Raw genomic sequence first — 16470 nt, 5'->3', positions numbered from 1 at the left:
CTTGCATTTTTCTAGGAGGTATTTTTATTTTTAAAAAATATTTGTATTGATTTCTAGAGAGAGAGAGGAACGGAGAGGGAGAAAGAAAAACACCTATGTGAGAGCAGAACATCAATCAGCTGCTTCCTGCACGCCCCCTACTGGGGATTGAGCCTGAAACCTGGGCACGTGTCCTGACTGGGAATCGAACCAGCAAACTTTTGGTGCACAGGACAATTCCCAACCAACTGAGCCACACTGGCCAGGGCTGAGCTATTTTTAAATAGGGTAATTAGGGAAGGCTTTTTTGAGGAGGTGACATTTGGATGGAGAAAGGAGTAAAGGAATGAACACAAAAATTACGTGGAAGAGCATTAGACACAGGGAAGTCTAAATGCAAAGAATAAAAAGAATATTTTATATGGTTGTGAAAAGTAAATGCAATACTATGGGTAATGCGTAGTTCACGGATTTTAGAAATAACTCAGTGAAAGTAAACTACCATTGTTATTAAATAGTGATACCTGAACTGAGGTCTAAAAGACAAGAGGGCTAGTGTAGTGAAGTTGCAGTGGAGTTGGGGAGAGGAGGAAGTCCAAGTGTGGTGGGCAGAATCCTCAAATGATCTTTAAAGACCCACACCTTGTATAATTCCTTCAGTTCCTTAAGCAGTTCCATAATCTGGTTATGTTCTGTGGCATAGTTGGCTAAGCAAGGAAGGTTATCTTCAGAAAGCCTGATGTAATCATAGGAGCCCTTAAAAGGGACAAGGCCCTTCCTGGAGAAAGACAGCCAGAGAGACTGGAAGCATGAGGGGATTTGATGTGTGAGAAGTCCTCCATCACTGGCTTTGAAGTTGGAGTTGTTTGTGTGATAAGAGCAGGAGAGGGACCTCTCAGACCTGAACGCACCGCCCCCCCTCCCCCACCTCTCCCACTCGCACTCCCACCTGGACAGCTGGCCAAGAACTGAATTCTGCTAATAACTTGGATGAACTGGAAGAAGACCCCTGAGCTTCCCATGAGAATGTAGTCAGCTGACACCTTGATATTAGACTTGTGAGAACCTGAGCAGGGAAGCTGGGCTCTTTTGACCTACAGAAATCATGTTTTAAGTTGCTATATTTGAGGTGAGTTGTTGTGCATTGGTAGAAAACTAACAAACCCAGAGAACAACATCAAGAAAGATCTCAAAGAGAAAGAAGGCATGAGCACATTGGGGAACCGACTAGGGTGGCATGGTTGAAACAGTGGTGGGCGCAGGGCTGGGGCTGCGGAGGTGGCTGGTGAGTTCAACCAGCCAAAGTGTTCAAATCGCTCCAACTCAACATTTACTGAGGACCTTGATGCCGGAACAGGCTGGAGATCCAGAGGTAGACACCATTTCTGCTCTCAAGGAGCTCACAATCTGGTGGAGAAAATCAGCTCAGCGGTCATCAGAGGCATGTAGACTGGGAGCTCCATGTGGACTGGGAGCTCCATGGAAGCAGGCCTCTTTGTCTGCTTCGTTTACTATGGACCCCAAGTCCTTGCCACAGTGCCTCGCACATAGCAGGTAATAACAGCTATTTATTGAGGTGAATGGAATGAGAATGATATTTTATCTCAGCTACTGATTTTCAACCGGGACAGTTTTAACCCCCAGGTCAAGAGCCAATGTCTGCAGATATTTTTGGTTGTCTCAATTACAGAGGTGCTACTGGCATGCAGTGGGCAGAGGCCAGGGATGCTGCTAAACATCCAGCAATGCTCAGGACAGCTCTCTCCCCACCACCCCCGACTAAGAATCACCTGGTCCAAAATAGTGCCAAGATTGAGAAACTGATCTAGACAATGGTGAGATGTGACGAACCCTTTGTTCTCCCCAGCAGAACACGGTTCTCTGATGCTTGTTACTCCCAGTCTCAGGTGTCCTCTCACTTGGACGGGGTTGGGTAAACAGGGAAAGCCCCCTTTGCTGGATCCTCTCAGGGCTTCATGGAGTTCAGCACCCTTCCACTGGCATTTCTTTATGCCAGACTATCAACAGATTAGAACCTAATGACCTCTATGCTCAGGCCCCTGCTTTGGTTTTGGAGGCACCAAGCAGTGTGCTGGCCAATGTGTAACAACCAGCTCTCAAAAAGAAATCTATGTCCTGAACATACGTCCACAAGTTTGTTAAAATTTCACTGAGAGGATGTGTAGCACACAATTTACAAATAATGAAACATAACACTGCTTATTACAAACTCCCTATAGCCAGCTGATTCTCATACAACATTTTCACTGATTTTTGCTGAATGCTTGTATCTATAGCCAACCTAAGGAAGCAATTGGTGAATGAGTGTAGTTCTGACATGAATGTTGACTGATCTTTTCCTTTACATTAACAAGTAAAATAAAAGTGAGACAACGAAGGCATGCTGGAACGCCACTCCCTCGTCAATGATGTGAGTGACTGCTTTGCTGAACTAGATAATAGTTTTCAAATACTGGAAGAATATTTCCTCAATTTTTGTGCCTTTCACAATGTAACATTTACAGACACAACAGGCTTTTAAACTTAATCTGCATCATTAACATTTTCTCCGTCACTTTCTCATGTCTAGGCAATCAACAAATAAATCAAGCCCTGATTTGTAGCATTTTCTGATTTCCACGGTATAAATATACCCACCTAGGTGGATTTCAAACCACCAACATGATGTCACTGAGCAATGAGCTGGGAAGCGTTGCACAGTAGCACGCCATCATATAGTATTTCCACCACACAGATATAATAGAAGCAATTAACCTCAAGAGCAAAGATAGTAAAACACCGTGAAATAATTAGGAAGTGGTGAGTTTTGAGTATGTTATCTGTTTTTAATACAAGTTATTTTAATTGCAGGTTGAAAATGGATTTTTAAATAATGTCTGTACTTAACAACTGGTTCACAAAATTCCAGGAAATTCAACAATTGGCTTTTGGAAGCTGATATGAGCTGACTGCAGCCTACCAGTGGTCTACTCCATTGGGATTTTGGACAGATGGTCAGACTTACTCTTTAGTTGACACCTTTAATTTCTTTCTTTCTTTCTTTTTTAATCCTCACCCAAGGATATGTTTAGAGAGAAGAAGGGAGGAGAGAGAGAGAGAGAGAGAGAGAGAGAGAGAGAGAGAGAGAGGAGAGAGAGAGAGAAACATTGATGTGATAGAGAAACATTGGCTGGTTGCCTCCTGTAAGCGCCCTGACTGAGAATCTAACCTGCAACCTTTTGGTGTACGGGATGCTGCTCCAACCAACTGAGTCACCAGGGCATTGACACTTTGATCAGCTCTGCTCACAAAGAGTTATCTTCTAAATTCTGGGGATTGTGTCCTGACTGCACACACACAGTGGTGTATGTACTGATCACATTAGCGTTCATCCTAGTTCATGTCTCCCAACCCTACTGACCTTATCAGTATAATGGGAAGAAGATACCTGACTTAAAGTCAGGTGGAGACTGTGCCTTCTCCTTGCCCTGTTCCTTGCGGGGTTCCTCTCGAAGCCGCAGTAGTGGCAAGCAGGCGGGGGGAAGATATGTTGACCCTTAAATGATGAACACTGGCTGCCATGTGCTTGCAGGAGAAACATGCAAGAAGATAACTTGATCAAGATGCTCTCAAACGCACAGGCTGGGCATATTCATTTTTAAAATCACCCCTATATGATGTCACATTCTAGCCTGTCCTCAAACTCCTCTCTTTCTACCCAATTCCTCTCCAAAGTGGAGCTAGCTTGAATCTATGTTGTACTAGCCCCATTTGCAGGCAAGCTTTCCATTTCTGGCATACTTGATAAGAGGAACAGAGCAAGTGGAATGGTGGCCACATGATTTAGCCTTTGTGGGGCCCTCTTTTCTACTATATCCAGCCGTGACCATGATTCACATCACTCCTGTGGTCTCAAGAAGGTAAAACCTTAGCATCCTCTTCTGCCTGTTTTCAGAGTCTTCACTCTTCATCTTTCTCGAATTCCCCAACTTAACATTTTTAAAAATTTTTACCAACTAAACATAAAACACAAATCATACCTAAACACATTTAGCCAAGTAATTTAATTATACCTTATCTACTACCAAACCTCTTACCAAATACAGTCAATAGACTTAATGCTCAACCTATCAATTCTCCTCTTCTAATGCAACACATTCTCTTTTAGTCAATTTTGGACATTAAGAGAATTATTCACTTTCTGGAAAGTTTTTAATTTTGCTTTTTAATAAAATTAAATGAGTGCCAGGCTTGGGGCTAATTGTTGGGGAAATATCAGTGAATAAAAAAGACAGAACAGTTCCCTCCTCTTATGAAGCTTTTAGTCTGATGGAGCGTGCCATTAAGCAAACACACACACACACAAATATATGTGGTCGAAACAGTAAAAAGTGCTATAAAGGCAAACAATGGCTCCTTAAGATTAGGATATATACTTTGTATTAGGGGCCAGGGAAGGCATTACTGTAGGATTACAGAGAAGGAGCAGGAGCAGAGAGTGGGATGATGTCTCCTTAGGAGAGGGAGCCACCTGATCCTGAACGCCAGGAAGAATGAGAGGTCTCCAGCGCAGGGATGGAGGCGGCGGGTGGAATGAGGTAAGGTGTGAGATGAAGGTCGTTCGGATGACACAGTCAGGTAGGCTTGCCGTAATTTTTATTCTTCCTTCAATAAACCATTGAAGTCTTAATGCAGAGGAGTGAGTGTTCAAAATCACTTCTGAAGGGATCACCTTGGATGATGGTGGGAAGTGGGAAACTAGGGCAAAAGGCGAGGCAGACTTGAAAGTTGGGAGGCAGTTGTGGTTTTCCAGAGGGAAACTACTAGGAACTATGAACTACTAGGACAGTGATGACACTGGAAGGGAACATAAATGGATAGATTTGCAAACATATTTAGGAGGTTGAAAGGATTGAATATGCCGGAGAAATTGTGGTGAAGGAGATGAGTGACTAGGAGGTGTCAAGGATGGATGCTAGTATGGCTGGGCTGAAGGAGGGGTCATTCATTGGGAAGACTATGTGGACATCAGCTTCAAAGGACAGTGTCTGACATAGAGGAGGTACAGCTTAGTGGGAAGTAAGGAGAGAAACACGATGACTTGAGCTAATTCCTTTTATATCTCACCACAAAGAACCAATTAGATAAAGAGATATTCTATTAATAAAATCTGCTGGCTGTTTTACCTCCCACCCGCTCTAACATCCAACGAGTCCTCAGTCTTACTGTCTTTGGCTGTTCGTGCAACAATTTTGACCCGGTTCAAACACTCCTAGACAGTGCTCCTGAAAGAGTCGGCAGGTAGCACTAGTGGTATGCCTGATGATTGCAAGTGGCATGGAAAATGACTTTTCCATGCTATATGGACACGGCCTCACATCACATTGAATTACATAGTGAGAAAGTAATTTCCTTTTCAATTCTTTCTTAGGCTTTCTGATTACATCTGGGAGAAAGGCTCCGTTTGGTGTTAGCATGTCTTTACACCTCTCTAACACTTGATAATCTCTCTTTTTAACAAAGAGGGAACAAGGCCACAATCTTGAGCGTTTTTAGCAGGACACAGTCTCTAGCTGGAATTTAATAACATTGTGTGTGCTTTTTTTCACTGCAAAAAAAACCACATTAAGGTTACCTCCTATTTATGGCAAGTAATACTGGTTTTTCATTTACAGCAGTGATATAAATAAATTTATTTTAAAATAAAGCTCTAAGTACAAAAAGAGAGTGGTGAACATGTTAATTAAATAATAACACATGTGATTCATGAGTAAGACAGTATTCTGAAGGAAGAGCACAATGATCAAAGTCTGCAAAACAAGGCACGGCAGTGGTGTGGACATCTGCTTTCCCTTCTTGGGCAACATTTCCTGGTTTGTTATGGTGAATCAAGTCTTCCCCACTCTCAGCCCAGCCTGCCCCCAGTAAAGTTAATTTCACTTTTGGGCCCCAGGGGGCAGCACAGCTATTTCATTGCCTTGGCCTGTGATTGGCTTATTGAGGGACACATGATCCAAACCAGGCCAACTAAACCCAGAGCTGGGATTTAAACTCAGATCTCAGCTCAAAAGCCAGATGATATGGATGGGAGGGGAATGCACCCTAAAAACCATTGCACTCCCCTTCCTCCCATATACTCAGGCTTTTGAGCTGAGATCTGGGGGATGAATAGCAGAGTGCAATTCTGGTCAAGGAGATGAAGAAGGAGAACTGATGAAATGAGGCTACAGATTTAGTCATAGAGAACCTTAGAGACCCTGGTAAAAACTTTATTTTGAAAGACATCCTAAGAGCAATGGGAAACCCTGGATTGGCTTTTAGCAGGAAGGTGGCAGACCTAGATTTGTATTTTTAAGGACCACTGTGTTTTTTGTAAAGCACTTAGCATGGAGTCCAGTACCTAGTAAATGTATTAAATTGGAAACTGTCCGGCATGTGCAGGGTACAGAATTGGGGCTCAGTACATGTGCATCCCCACCCCTTTCCCTCTACTTGCTTCTGAGGTTGCTTCTGTCAGAAAGAGACTCCAGCCCTAGCCAGTTTGGCTCAGTGGATAGAGCATCAGCCTTCGAACTGAAGGGTCCCAGGTTAAATTCCGGTCAAGGGCACACACCCGGGTTGTGGGCTCGATCGTAGGGGGAGTGCAGCAGGCAGCTGACCAATGATCCTCTCTCATCATTGATGTTTCTATTTCTCTCTCCCTCTCCCTTCCTCTCTGAAATCAATAAAAATATATTTTTAAAAAAAGGAAAGAAAGAGACTCTGGGAAATAGAGCCTGAAATAGGACGAAGCCTTGCCCAAGGGCCCTAGAGTTTAGATGGAGCCTGTTAGTTGAGGCCAAAGGCAGGAAGCAAAGGTTAGTGCTCCAGGTACTTTTAAACATTGGTAGTCACTGAATTTCTACAGTTAATAAAAAAAGTGGGACCCTAGAGTGAAGAGTTAAGGTCAATAAAAATTTTTTAAAAAGAAAGAAAAAGCAAAACCAGTGACTGATGGTCTGACTCAACACAGGTTACTAAACGCAGAAAGAGCTCCTTTTCTTGGCCATGGCCAACATGCTTGGTCTACAGGAAGCAAGGCTTGCGGCCTGCAGTCCTTGCTTGCATGTGGGAATGAATGCAAAGCTACAGGAGGAAGATGAGAGTATAATTTGCAGATAGAAGTAGTCAAAGGAATTCAACTGAGAAATAACATCCTGGCACAAACTTAAGGCATAAAAATAAAATCAATTTCACAAGAAAGCCTGATTCTTGTAAGTTTCCTATTAGAATCTCAACAAGCTCTGGCACCCCCAGTCTCCTAGCCCCTCCCACCAATGCACCTTTGCTGCAGCCTTGATGGAAATTTTCAATTTCTCCATCCCTCACCTGCCTCTGTACAGGGTGGTCTGTGCACATCAGTCCTGCTGCCGCCCCTTTCCCATCCCAGGCCCCCTGGATTCAGAGGCCCACACAGACCCACCTCACTTCCCTGGCCTGTTGTTACCCTGAGCCTGGACTGGCTTCACCAACTCCCCTTACACCTGTACATCTTCCCATTTCAGGGCAGTATGGCTCAGTAGTTAAAGCATAGAGACTCCAACAGTCTCTGAAGTTGGACAAACAGACCTGGACTATTGAGTAGTGGTCAAGAGAGCAAGCAAGCCCTAACCGGTTTGGCTCAGTGGATAGAGCATCGGCCTGTGGACTCGAGGGTCCCGGGTTCGATTCTGGTCAAGGGCATGTACCTTGGTTGAAGGCACATCCTGAGTGGGGAGTGTGCAGGAGGCAGCTGATCAATGTTTCTCTCATTGATGTTTCTAACTCTCTATCTCTCTCCTTTCCTCTCTGTAAAAAACCAATAAAATATATTTGAAAAAAAAAAGAGAGAGCCAGCAAGCTTTGGAGCCATGTCACAGAGGTCTGATTTCTTAATTCCCTATGTGCTATCTTGGATAGGTTACTTAGCCTTTATGGGCCTCAGTTTTCTTACCTGTAAAATGGGAATAATAATATTACCTACCTCACAGAGCTAGGAGGTTTATTAAGTGAATTCATACATGTTATGAACTGAGAACAGTTTTTCATCCTTAAAATGTGCTCAGTATGTGTTAGATGTTATTTGAATTTTCTCCCTGCCATTTACAAGCTGTGAAACCTTGTGATGTGATTTAATCTAAGCCCAGCTTTAAAAATACCTTCCTTGTCACCTGCAGCAGTGTATCCGTTCCCACGAGCAAACAGGAGTGGCTAACAGACAAGCCTTGTTACTCCTAAGGTCAGAGTGTTTTCTGCTGGTTCGGCCATGACCCAGATAATGACTGCTCACCTGTATTTAGTAACTTGTGTCATTCAGTCTCTTCTTTCCCTTAAGGATTGATTCATCTTTTTACTTCATTTCTTTTGTCTCCTTCTGTCTCAAACACGTGGCCATGTTTTATGTCTTTTTTAAAAAAAAATGCAGAGTTTAGTTATTTCCAGATGCAAAGCTGAGGTCTTCTCAAGAATGGAGTTAATCATAAGATTACAGGAGATACTGTAGATGGCCTTGATGAATGACCCCAGCAACTGTCAGAGACAGAAAACTGGAGCCATCCTAGACTCTTATGTCTCCCTCACTTCAGATGGTCACTATTTAATCGATGCTGATTTATTATTAGTAGTAGTACTAGTATTAAAGACAATTTTTAGAGCAGTTTTAGGTTCACAGCAATATTGAGAAGAAGATACAGATATTTCCCATATACTCCCTGACCCAACGCCCCCTCCCCCCACCATGCACAGCCCCCCTGTTACCAACATCCCACACCAGAGTGGTACATTTGTTAAAACTGATAAGCCTACATTGACACATCAAGATCACCTAACATCCATGGTTTACATTAAAGTTCACTCTGGTGTAATACATTCTATGGGTTTGGACAGATGTGTGGTGACATGTAGTCGTCATTATAATATCACACAGAGTATTTTCACTGCCTCTGTGCTCTGCCTATTCATTCCTCCCACCACCCCTTGGAAACCATTGACCAATTTGCTGTCTCCATAGGTTTGCCTTTTCCAGAATGTCATAGAGTTGGAATTATACAGCATGAAGTCTTTTCAAGTTGTCAATTTTTGACAGTCTGATGGGTGTAAGACTGTGGCTTTAATTAGTATTATTTTTTTCTGGTTTCTTATGAAGCTGAGCATCCGTTTTTTAAAGTTGGTCATTTTTGTTTCCGCATCTGTCAAGCAACTGACTCCTCACAGCTTTTATTTTTCTACAGGATTTTTCTGTGTGTGTTTTTTTTTCTTATAGATTTATGGAAGTTCTTTATATATGTTGACTACTAATCCTTTTAGGCCTTCCAAATTGGTGGTTGTTTTACTTCCTTTAATAGGCTCTCATAATGAACAAAAAAAAGCTTAATTTCAATGAAATGGAATTTATACTTTTCTTTATGATCTATTCTTTTGGCCTTTTTAAATTTTTTTCTCTTTTTTTAAATCTTTATTATGCTTTTGGACTGTTACTTAAGAAAAATTTTCCAACTCTGAGGTGGTAAAGATATTGTTTTCTATTATTTTTCTAAAAGTTTTATAATTTCTCCTTTTACATGAAATATTTAATATATCTAGAATTGATGTTTGCATGTTATTTGAGACAAGACTACAATGTGCTATTTTTCTGAAAGACTATTAATTCTCTGAGGAAGATTTAAAGAAAAAACCTTCCTTTGTGTACTTATCTCCAATGCCAGTTCTTATATCCCAAGTTTTCAAATATTTGTGGGTCTGTTTCTGGGCTTTCAAATTTGTACCATTGTTCTGTTCTATTTATTTCTCCTTGCAACAAAAGAACACTTGTCATAATTACCATATTTTTATAGTAATTTCTCCCACACTCCTCTTCCTTTACAAGAGTCACTTGCTCTTTCACATTAATGTTAGAATCAACTTGTCAACTTCCATTAAAACCCTTTTGGGATTGCAATAAGAATAGTATTGCATTGATATCATTACTATTTTGAGTCCATGTGTTCATAAATAAGGTATATGTCTCCCTTTGTTTAAATCTTATTTAGATCCATTAATTTACAGCTTCCTTTTAATATATCTTTTAATAAATAATGCAAATTTCAGTTGCATAATTTATTTCATGTCTTGTATATCTTTTGTTAGATTTACTTTTCATTTTCTTTGCAATTGAATCTGGTGTACAGAAACAAAATTGTCAATATACATATTGATTTTGTATGCAACGACTTTGTTAAATTTTCTTAATTTAAATAATCTGCAAGTCCTGTTGAGTATTCTTCACAGATAATCAGAACACTCATGAATAAGGATAGTTTTGGTTACTCCTTTCCAATTTTTATGACTTCTATTTTTTTTCTTTGTAGTGACAAGTAGTGACAACAAGCGTCCTTGACTTATTTCTGCTTTTAAAGAGAATTTTTAAAAATTAACACTGTTCAATATGCTATTTGCTATTGTAGATACCCTATATCAGTTCAAGGAAGTGTACTTTTATTCTTCACTGGTAATAGTGCATTATATTTTAAATGAATTTTATTGAATGCCTTTCTGCATCTCCTGAGATAATCATGTACTATTTCTTCTTTAATCTGTTAATGAGATAAATTACAGATGTAATTAATTAATATTATTTCATCAGTCATTTGATATTTTAAGTTTTGTATCTGTGTTATGAGTGACATTAGACTGTGATTTTGTTTTCTTTTGTTGAGCTTTTTAGCTTTAGGCATCAAAGGATGTTAGTCCCATAACATAAGTTGAGAAGTGCTCCCTCTTTTTGTAGTATCTGAAAGAGTTTGTGTAATCTTGGAATGATCTATTTATTAAATGATTGCTAGAGCCCCTGGGTATAACATTCTGGGCCCTGTATTTTCTATATAAAACTCTTTTAAGCTACTGATTCCATTTCCTTAATTGTTATAGAACTGTTCATATTATCTATTTTGGTTTTGATAAGTTTTTCATTTTATCTAGTTATGTCTTCATTTTATCTACATTTTCAAGTTTACTATAAAGTCGTTCATAATTTTCTTATTACCTTTCTAATTCTGTGAACTATCAATTGTGTCTACTTTTTAAACTACTAATATGCAGGGATGGGCATAAGTAGGTTCATAGTTGTTTGTATGGAAAATAATATAATAAATAATGATACAAGAATAAATTGTGTTTCTCATACTCACAGCTATAAACCTACTTTTGCCCATCCCTGTTTTTAATTTTTATAAGAATCTTACTAGATATTTGATAATTATTTTAGTCATTTAGTATTTACTTTTGCCTGCTGATTGCCTCTAAAGTTAATATTTCTAATTTTAATAACTTTGCTCTCCTTGTTATTCCTTTTACTCTTTTGGGGTTTATTCTGTTGTGATAGAATTGTGGTAACTCCAGATATTTTTCATATTGCCTGTCACTAGTTGGTGTCTAATTTGCAAATAGGCCTTAATCCCTCTCTGACTTTCTTCTTCTTCCCAGATCCTTGGTGAGCCATAATGGTACCCAGATGCCACATGGGCTACAGACAGGCAGGGAAGAAGGAAAGTCAGGTCTATATTCCTGAAGAGACATGTCATCTCTCAGTTGCCGATATTGTTGTGACCATGACTTGAGATGCAGATGCCAGTTCAGCACAGCTCTTCCTTACATCATCTTATACTTTGGGGCACATATATGTAGACTTGGGAAGAGAATTGAGCTTATGTTGCATGTGCTTCCTATGTTATTTCTATAAGCATTGTATTTCAGGACACAGTTCCTAGAGGAGAAAGAAAATTTATGATTCCTTGCAACATGATAGGGCTGCCAAAAATGCATGAAATCAATTATGGAAGCTATAGTTCTACCTTGCTGCAATGATGTAAACATTGCAAATTTTTCATCAAGGTGGAAGATAAACATAGCTTTTGGAGAGAGATGTCCTGATAATTCACCACCAGCCTCCGTCTCTACATCTGCGTCCCTTCCCCTCCTAAGGCTTAAGCCAAAGTAGGGGGCTTCTAAGCTAGAAGGCAGGTACAAAGGAAAGATGGGCCTCTTTGCAGGCATGTAGTCCTGCGATGGTAGATGTTAGATGTTACATTCTACCAGTAGATGTTACATTCTGCTTCAACATTCTCTAAAGGAGAAGTGTGTTTCGGTCCCGGTCCACTGACTTTGGGCTTGGACACTTGCTTTGGCCAATGGAATCTGAGCAAACTTGACCTATTGTATGTCGAGCAAAAGCTGTAAATGTGTGGTTTGTGGCAGCCTCTTGCTCTTCCTCTCTGCCCTGAGAATGGTGTATCTCACACAAGGGATGCTTCTTCCACCTGGGCCCCAGAATGAGAAGACACATAGAGTAGAACTGTTGCCAGCCACCGACATGCAAATGAGCATAAAGTAAATGTCTGTTGTTTGAAGACTTGCGCTTGGGTGTCGTTTGTTATCCTTCCAAAGGTGCCTAATATCCCTGGCTTCACCACTCCGGGGCTATGTAACCTACAGGTCTACAGAGAGCGGCTTCATTTACTCAACCCCAGCACTCGCTGATGTCTGCTATGTGATGGGTCCTGTTTTGGCCTCGGCTGATCAAAGAGGAATTAGACAAGTTTCTGACGTTGGGGAGCTCTCCGTCAGTGGGGACGATATAAATTAAGGACTGTATTAGAAACCAGCACAAGGATTGGGAGAAGGACTCCTGCCTCAGTTAGTAGATGTGGACGACATCTTGGAAGTGCTCATGCTAAATCTTAAGGGACAAATAAGCCAAACACACACACACACACACACACACACACACAGACAAAATAGGGGAATGTTTTCCTTGCAGAAGAGGCATCACAGGCAGATGCTCATAACAAACTGAGGGCTACTTAGGCTGAGGCTGGGACCAGATGGCCTCTGAAAATCTGCTCTCTCCCTCCTCAATTTCATCTGTACCCTGAACTTCCCTAAGAAAGCTCAGACTCACTGCTGGAGTCAGCAGTAGACCCTCGGGCTATGTCTAGACACCCAGATGACTACAGTGAATTGCTTCACTTTGGGAACTGACCTAGGAGGAAAGTGGCAGTTCCTGGGGCTGAACAATTTTTGGAGGAGCCCCTGTTACCTTCAGCCCCAGGCACCAGGGCAGGAGGGGCAGAGGCTTGAGCTCAGGCTGCTGCATTCTCACCACCGTAGACAAAGAATGACTGATTCTGAGTGAATCATTTACTTTTTGTTTCTACATTCATCAGTCCAAATGAAGACTCCCCCATCTGAACAGAATGAATTGCCCAAGCTAATCCCGGAGTCTGTCTGGGGGAAGTGAAGCATGGTAGAAAAGTAATATGAGAGGCTTGCTGCTGCGAAATATATTGAGTCCAAACAGGAGAGAGATGAGAAAAAGGCCAAATAACAGTCCAGAAGAACAAGATTCCTAAGTGCTAAAGCCTGTAGTTAATTCCCAAACAGGTCCAAGATATTTCATTACCACCCTGACCAGACCCAGTTACACTTCCTTTTTTCCCCTTTCCTTTTTGAATCATCTATTTTTAAAGTTATAACTGAGAACAAAAGATGGCAGCTGTTAACCAAACTAATTTGTCTGTTTCCTGTGTCCCTCATTCTTGACTAACAATAAGCGACAACACTTGGCTTCTTCTGATGAATTCACCTTGAGTCTTGAGCACCTGCTATGTGCCAGGCTCTGTTCCAGGCACTGGGCAGACAGCAATAATAAACCATAATTTCTGTTCCATGGAGCTTACATTCTTCTAGGGAGCCTTTGGATGTCCTCTTCTGACCTGACACATGTCAGCATGCCCACCAAGGCTGTGCCCTAAAACCCTACCCCTAACCCCAAGTTTCTGGAGTTTCTTTTTTTCTACCAAGTTAGCTTCATGCATGTTCTCTCATTTGACCCAGACAATCACCCTGTGAGGTAGTTTGCTGAAGATCAACAGTAATTAATATAAATGTGAGGAGTGTGGCAGAAGGCTGGCGGGGACTCCTTTTGATATTCACAGGGTGAATATTTACATTTTATTACCTACTGCTGACTCAGTGGCCTAAAGCAAACTCCCCCAAAACCTGACAATCTTACTGTTTACTAAACATCACCATTGATATGTCTGTTTGCATTCCTAAAAGGCAATTGTGTGTTCTAGTAAATAAAAGCAGCTGGGGAAGGAGACTCAGCGGAACTTAACTTCTCTAGTTGAGTTTTCCTTTGGTTCCCCCGCCCCCCACCGCTATAATTCTAAAAATTAATCTTCCTATGTCTTGCGTGTCAATTTGTGCGTCAGCTCTTTCTCCAAGCCTTTGAACCCAAAAGCCACGCTGGCCGTGGCCTTTCACAGTAGTTATTATTGATCCCATCTCAGAGCAAGGACACTGAAACTCCCATTCAAGGGATTTCCTTGCAGTAAAGGATACAAAAGGCTAGTGGGAACCACATCCTCACACACCCTCACTTGTCTAACTCCTTCTGCTCTTGACTGTGAGGGAAAGTCTATGTAGACCATCCTCCCCATCCCCACCCCCCAGCACACTTCAAAAAGAGTCTCTTCTTTTTCTTTTTTAAAAAATATATTTTATTCACTTTTTACAGAGAGGAAGGGAGAGGGATAGAGAGTTAGAAACATCGATCGGCTGCCTCCTGCACACCCCCTACTGGGGATGTGCCCGCAACCAAGGTACATGCCCTTCACCGGAATCGAACCCGGGGCCCTTCAGTCCACAGGCCGATGCTCTATCCACTGAGCAAAACCGGTCAGGGCAAGAGTCTCTTCTTAAATCCTGCCAGATGTGACAACATGGGTAATCTTGAGAGCACAATGGTAAGAGAAATAAGTCAGTTACAGAGGGACAAATACCATATGATTCCACTTATATATGGAATCTAAAGTAGTCGAACTCACAGAAGCAGAAAATAGAATGGTGGTTCCAGGAGCTGGGGGGGTGGGGAAATAAGAAGTTGTTGCTCAACAGGCATAAAGTGTCAGGTATGCAGATGAGCAAGTTCTAGAGACCTGCTGTACAACCTTGAGCTTATAGTTAACATCACTGTGCCATACACTCATCTGAGAGCTGGAAATGTGGGCCAAGTCATTAAGATGAAGAGTCCTGAGTGAGTGGGGAGAAGGAGGAAAGAAGAAAAACCACTGGATTTTCCTCGTATGCTGTGGGGTGAGCTTAATCATTCAATCAACCAACAAGTACTTACCGAACACAGACTCTGCCATGGACTTACAGAGGCTACAACAACAGAGCAGATAGACAAGGCTCCTGTCGTCCTGGAGATTAGATTCTAGTGGGGAAGGCAACAATAAAACAAGTAAACACACATCCCACACAATCGTTTCAGGTGATGATTAGGGCTGTGGAGGAAACAGAGAGGGTGGCAGGACAATAATTGGGGGCTGGTTATAGATACGGTGCCTCTGTGAGAAGGTTGCATTTGAACTGAGACCTAAGGGCTAAGAGTAAGCCTACCATACAAAAGACTGGGGTGACAACATGCCGGACAGAGGGAACAGCTAGGGTAAAGATCCGGAGGTTTGAGAGGCCTTGTTGTATTCAAAGAGCAGAATGAATTCTCATGTAGAAGGAGAGAGCACTTTGGAAGCTCCTTGCAGGGGCGGTGGTCAGGCCTTAGCTCTGAGAGTGGTACTGGGGAAGAAGGCAGGAGAGAGGATTGGAGATAAAATTTGGAGGTACAACTGATCAGACCTGCTGATGGATTGGATGTGCCGGGTAAGAGAGAACAAAGATTCCTCGGATTTTACGTCTGAGCAGTTGAGTAATTGAAGGTGACATTTTAATGATATGGCAAAACTAGAAGAAGAACAGATCTGGGCCCACGGGGCGTGGAAATCAGGAGATATCAACCCAAGTGGAGACAGTTGTCTGTGTGTGCCTGCAGCTCAGGGCAGAGGGTTTGAAACCAGACAGTGTGGCATGTCCGGGAGAAATGGTCTGTTTAGAAGTGGTTGGGCCGTTGTTCAAAATCTACTTTTCCGTGAGCATGAGGGTTTTTTAGGGATGGGTGGAGTCAAGAAGTAGGTTTCTTATGTTCACAGATGGTGTTTTCTTTTCTGGAAACAGTCACTGTCTCCTCACACCTTAGGCGGCTGTTTTTTCCCCAGAAGGCAGAGGAGCTGTTAGGAGAGGCAGGGCTCTGGAGCTGGGCCCTTTGTCATCCCTATATCTCCTCATTATCAGGCTGTCCCTAGAATCTAGGAGCCGCAAAAACCTGTAGAGGCCGCAGAGGGGAGAAGGCGACAGTAGCTGGAGACGGATGCCATTGCTCCCCCGAGCTAATCCCTCCGCCACCATTATCAGCTGCTGCGAGCAGGAAGGCATTCAACGGGCACACTGCCCTGGAGATACATGTGACCTGTCACCGTCAGATTCAGGAACCTGATGGCCCAACCCAGGGGTCAGCAAACAGCCCACGAGTTAAGTACAGCCTGCTGCTTGTTTGGTAAGTGAAGTTTTATTGGCACACAGACATACCCATTTGTTTAC

Source organism: Myotis davidii, unplaced genomic scaffold, assembly GCF_000327345.1.
Source record: "Myotis davidii unplaced genomic scaffold, ASM32734v1 scaffold88, whole genome shotgun sequence".
Taxonomy (NCBI): Eukaryota; Metazoa; Chordata; class Mammalia; order Chiroptera; family Vespertilionidae; genus Myotis; species Myotis davidii.
This window is presented reverse-complemented; position numbering follows the sequence as displayed.